We start from the raw sequence: 6,514 nt of genomic DNA, 5'->3' as shown, positions 1-6,514 counted from the left end.
GTAACTCGGTCTTATATATGAATAGATAAATAAACAAATAAATGAATGAAGAAACAAATAATGACAAAGGGAGAAGGGATAGGAGGAGAAATAGGAAAACAAGAAGCAAAACAATATGTAATCCTTAACTTCAGATCTTCTGCTTTTTGCTATTAATCTCTCTCTCTCTCTCTCTCTCTCTCTCTCTCTCTCTCTCTCTCTCTCTCTCTCTCTCTCTCTCTCTCTCTCTCTCTCCTCGGTGACATTACAAATCATCATGTGGCCTGGCATCTATTAGATAGATATTTTGATATAAACATCAAACATATAATGCTATTAATGATATTTCTCTCTCTCTCTCTCTCTCTCTCTCTCTCTCTCTCACCTGTCTTCCTTTCCACTTAAGTGATGACCACGCCTTCGTCCTAAGCATTCATATTCGTATCAGCGCTAATTCAAAGAGAGAGAGAGAGAGAGAGAGAGAGAGAGAGAGAGAGAGAGAGAGAGAGAGAGAGAGAGAGAGAGAGAGAGAGAGAATCGATATATCTTCTTAACCGTGCTAGAACTTCGCTACATCGTCCAAGGCAGCAGAAGATTTAATGCAATTGTCCACTGGACGCGGCGACTCAAAGGGAGATTATTACTCGTGTTTTCCTTTTTATTTTATTTTTTTTTCTCTTACTCCTCCTTTGCGACTGTATCAAGAGAGAGATGAATAATTTCGTAAATGGAGAGAACGACTTCAAAGGGAGAATGGCTGACAATACAAGATAAACAAAAGAACGTGCCATATTTCTCTCTCTCTCTCTCTCTCTCTCTCTCTCTCTCTCTCTCTCTCTCTCTCTCTCTCAGTTGTGAAATATATCGAGGGTGAATCAGGTTGATACAGAGGTGGCGTTGGTGATGATGGTGGTGGTGGTGGTGGAGGTGGTGGTGGCGGTGATGGGGATACTGTTGGAGATTCGTTTTGAAATGGTGGCGATGTTGGCGATTCATTTTTGAAATGGTGGAGATCTATAATCTTTAGCTTTCGACCATGATCATGGCTATTGCCAATTTTGATTGTCAATGTTGGTGGTAAATGTTCATGATTGTGTATGTTTCTATATATAAAACATATATATATATATATATATATATATATATATATATATATATATATATATATATATATATATATATATATATATATATATATATATATGTGTTCAGAAAATAGCCCCTCCCCTAAAGTAGGTGACTTCACAGAAGAAACAAAGCAATATTTATGTCATCTCCATTTTTCACAATTAACCAAAATTAGTCTTGTACATAATACTACCTTACCATTAGTCACTCCGTACACTCACATAAAGGCCCATAAACAGCACGTTAGAATAAAGACAATTATTGTTTTAGATACAGTTGACCACAAGTTAATTTATGAATTTTCTGTAATAACACAGATGTAGACATTAAGCAGAAGACACCTGGCTATATGGCAGCCGTTTAAATGACGGTTTGTAGACAGAAACAGCAATAACAGTCGTTGAAATGACGGTTTGCAGACAGAAATAGCGATAACAGTCGTTGAAATTATGGTTTGTAGACAGAAACAGCAATAACAGTCGTTGAAATGACGGGTTACAGACAGAAATAGCAATAACAGTCGTTGAAATGACGGTTTGCAGACATTAACAGCAATAAAAGTTGTTCAAATAACGGTTTGTAGACAGAAATAGTTATACCAGTCGTTGAAATGACGGTTTGTAGACAGAAACAGCAATAACAGTCTTTAAAATGACGGTTTGCAGACAGAAAGAGCAATAACAGTATTTGAAATGACGGTTTGTAGACAGAAAGAGCAATAACAGTATTTGAAATGACGGTTTGCAGACAGAAATAGCCATAACGGTCGTTGAAATGATGATTTGCAGATAGAAACAGCAATAACAATTATTGAAATGACGGTTTGTAGACAGAAACAGCAATAACGGTCGTTCAGATGACGGTTGATAGACAGAAACTGCAATAACAGTCGCTGAAATGACGTTCTGTAAACAGAAACAGCAATGACAGTCGTTGATATAACTGTTTGTAGACAGAAACAGCAATAACAGTAGTTGAAATGACGGTTGATAGACAGAAACTGCAATAACAGTCGCTGAAATGACGTTCTGTAAACAGAAACAGCAATTACAGTCGTTGATATAACTGTTTGTAGACAGAAACAGCAATAACAGTCGTTGAAATGACGGTTGATAGACAGAAACTGCAATAACAGTCGCTGAAATGACGTTCTGTAAACAGAAACAGCAATGACAGTCGTTGATATAACTGTTTGTAGACAGAAAAAGCAATAACAGTCGTTGAAATGACGGTTTGTAGACAGAAACAGCAATAACGGTCGTTGAAATGACGGTTGATAGACAGAAACTGCAATAACAGTCGCTGAAATGACGTTCTGCAAACAGAAACAGCAATGACAGTCGTTGATATAACTGTTTGTAGACAGAAACAGCAATAACAGTCGTTGAAATGACGGTTGATAGACAGAAACTGCAATAACAGTCGCTGAAATGACGTTCTAAAAACAGAAACAGCAATAACAGTCGTTGAAATGACGGTTTGTAGACAGAAACAGCAATAACAGTCGTTGAAATGACGGTTTGTAGACAGAAACAGCAATAACGGTCGTTGAAATGACGGTTGATAGACAGAAACTGCAATAACAGTCGTTGAAATGACGGTTTGTAGACAGAAACAGCAATAACAGTCGTTGATATAACTGTTTGTAGACAGAAACAGCAATAACAGTCGTTGAAATGACGGTTGATAGACAGAAACTGCAATAACAGTCGCTGAAATGACGTTCTAAAAACAGAAACAGCAATAACAGTCGTTGAAATGACGGTTTGTAGACAGAAACAGCAATAACAGTCGTTGATATAACTGTTTGTAGACAGAAACAGCAATAACAGTCGTTGAAATGACGGTTTGTAGACAGAAACAGCAATAACGGTCGTTGAAATGACGGTTGATAGACAGAAACTGCAATAACAGTCGCTGAAATGACGTTCTGTAAACAGAAACAGCAATAACAGTCGTTGATATAACTGTTTGTAGACAAAAACAGCAATAACAGTCGTTGATATAACTGTTTGTAGACAGAAACAGCAATAACAGTCGTTGAAATAACGGTTGATAGAGAGAAACTGCAATAACAGTCGCTGAAATGACGTTCTGTAAACAGAAACAGCAATAACAGTCGTTGATATAACTGTTTGTGGACAGAAACAGCAATAACAGTCGTTGAAATGACGGTTTGTTGACAGAAACAGCAATAACAGTCGTTGAAATGACGGTTTGTTGACAGAAACAGCAATAGGAGGCACAAATAACAATGACAGGGAGAACTATGGTCACCTGTGTGAGCTGTCTATATACTCCCGTGTTTATCAGCATCCATCAAAGGAAATACGTTACTCCCTTTTCAGATCAATGGGATTAGCAGAACTCTCTCTCTCTCTCTCTCTCTCTCTCTCTGTCGTGTCTATAGAGGCGTGATTGTCTTCCAGGCCCCACGAAAGAGGCCGTCTTTAGATGTCCCTTTGATGCGTCCGCTAACAAGTCGAGTAATTACAAACCCAATTCTTCCCCCCCCTCTCCGTTTTCTATGGGCTTGTTCACTCTCCCCACAACTACCCGTCCCCGTTCCTTTTTCTCCCAATAGAAAACGAGAATATATTATTTCCCCTCTTCGGGGCTGCCAAGATTTGTCTTGGGTGAATGAATACGACTTGAATCAGGACTGTTGTCGATGCATGACTGGGGTTTAAGATTTGAACTTTATAGCCTCACTGAAAAATAACCTTCCTTTTTGGTTGTAAATTATTGGAATTCTCATTGACTGTGTCTCCCGTAAGGGGATACTGTCCTCAGTGCATTAAACATGGTGAACTGTAGCCACCAACAAATGGTGTTTACAGCAACCGTTCAGCCCCTAGTTGCACCGTCTTATAGCCTTTTATTTTACCTCCATTCCCACGCCCTTTCTCCAGTCTTGCTGTCCAACACCTCTAGCTATTGCTCTTAATGGTAACTGTGGGATTTTCTCCAAGTTCCACTTCTAGGTTTTTATATCTTATCTACTTGGATTGACAGCTTAAAGTTCATAAATCAATCATTCATTTGATTCTAAGGATAATTTAGCTGCACAGGCTGAATATCTTGATATCTTGATAGTTCCATTTAATATTGATAACAAAAACGAACATTCATTATCTTGAAACCAGCCAAGCTAAGTTTTATATAAAAAAATAATTATCTTGATATTTAAACTATCTTTACTTTTTTTAGAGGTGCATTTTATCTCTCAATCTATCTTTTTCCAAATGAATAAGGTTCGTCTTCTGAATAATAATAATAATAATAATAATAATAATAATAATAATAATAATAATAATAAATAATAATAATAATACACCAGTCAAGCTATTTTTTATGAAAAAAACAATTATCTTGATATTTAAGTTAAGATATCTTTACTTTTTTTAGATGTACATTTCTATCTATCACTCTATCTTTTCCCAAATGAACATGTTTCGTCATCTGAATAATAATAATAATAATAATAATAATAATAATAATAATAATAATAATAATAATAATAATAATAATAATAATAATAATAATAATAATAATAATAATAATAATAATAATAATAGTAATAATAGGTAAATAAATAAATAAATAATAAACCAGTCAAGCTAATCTTTATAAAGAAAGAAAATAATTATCTTGATATTTAAGTTAAGATATCTTTATTTTTTTTCCCAAATGAATAGGGTTCGTCTTCTGAATAATAATAATAATAATAATAATAATAATAATAATAATAATAATAATAATAATAATATATTAATAATAATAATAATAATAATAATAATAATAATAATAAAACTTTTTAAATGTTAGAAGAGTGAAGTACACATTCTTAAATGTGTTTGATGTAGTACATGTATAGATTCTTAATATTTACGTCAGGGAGACCTGGAGATGATATACTTTCTCATAAACATTGCAGTTCCTTTTCGTAGCCAAGGGCATATTAAGGTTTGTGAGTCGTGCTGATTATATTTAAAATGACAGAGGTTTATATATATATATATATATATATATATATATATATATATATATAAATATATATATATATATATATATATATATATATATATATATATATATATATATATATATATATATACACACACTCTGATAACAGAGTGTTAGGAACATAAGATATCTGAACCAATGACCCCAAGGTAATTCCTGCACTGAGGAATAATAATAATAATAATTATTATTTTTATGAATATTGATTGTTCTCCTAGTCCTCATGTTAACTTTCCTAGGGATTGTACCTTATTCACGCGATATTTCTGCTGGTTTAGGAGTGCTTTCACAGAGAGAGAGAGAGAGAGAGAGAGAGAGAGAGAGAGAGAGAGAGAGAGAGAGAGAGAGAGAAGTTGGAGATCTTGAAAGCAACAAACATTGAGATTAATTGCCAAGTCCCTCATTGTAAACAACATCGCCTGTCTTCATTATAAATCCTTTGACTATAATGCGGATGATGCACGCGACAACAGCAGTTCCCCAACAATCTCCCCACAACTATCCCCTCTCCTCCCCCATTCCCACCAACCTCTACAACACCATCATCTCCACCATCATAATCTCAAACATCATCATCTCCAACACTTGCATCCCCAAGCTGTTAATGAAGACGATTATAGATCAACTGAGGCGTGGGAGTACTTGGGTCCTGGTATCAGATTCCTTTACCAGGAGTTTCAATATTATTATTATTATTATTATTATTATTATTATTATTATTATTATTATTATTATTATTATTATTATTATTATTATTGGTAAAGTCGACGACCTTTTATTACTGATCTCAAAAGGACACTGATGATGATGGCTTGGTTAAGTATCTTGTAAGTTGTTTATTATTATTATTATTATTATTATTATTATTATTATTATTATTATTATTATTATTATTATTATTATTATTGGTAAAGTCGACGACCTTTTATTACTGATACCAAAAGGACACTTATGGTGATAGCTTGGTTAAGTATCTTGTAAGTTGTTTATCATTATTATTATTATTATTATTATTATTATTATTATTATTATTATTATTATTATTATTATTATTATTATTATTATTATTATTATTATTATTATTGGTAAACTCGACGACCTTTTAATTACTGATATCAAAAGGACACTGATGATGATAGCTTGAGTTTTTAGTATTTCATAGGTTGTTTTATTATTATAATTATTATTATTATTATTAGACGACCATTTCTTACTGATATCAAAAAGCCACTCTCATGATGATAGTGGAAGCTATCATAACCTGGGATTAGTCATTTGCAAGTTTTATTATTATTATTATTATTATTATTGTTATTATTATTATTATTATTATTATTATTATTGGTAAAGTCGACGACCTTTTATTACTGATATCAAAAGG

This window comes from Macrobrachium rosenbergii, chromosome 57 (assembly GCF_040412425.1).
Source record: "Macrobrachium rosenbergii isolate ZJJX-2024 chromosome 57, ASM4041242v1, whole genome shotgun sequence".
NCBI lineage: Eukaryota > Metazoa > Arthropoda > Malacostraca > Decapoda > Palaemonidae > Macrobrachium > Macrobrachium rosenbergii.
Note: the sequence above shows the minus strand (reverse complement) of the source record.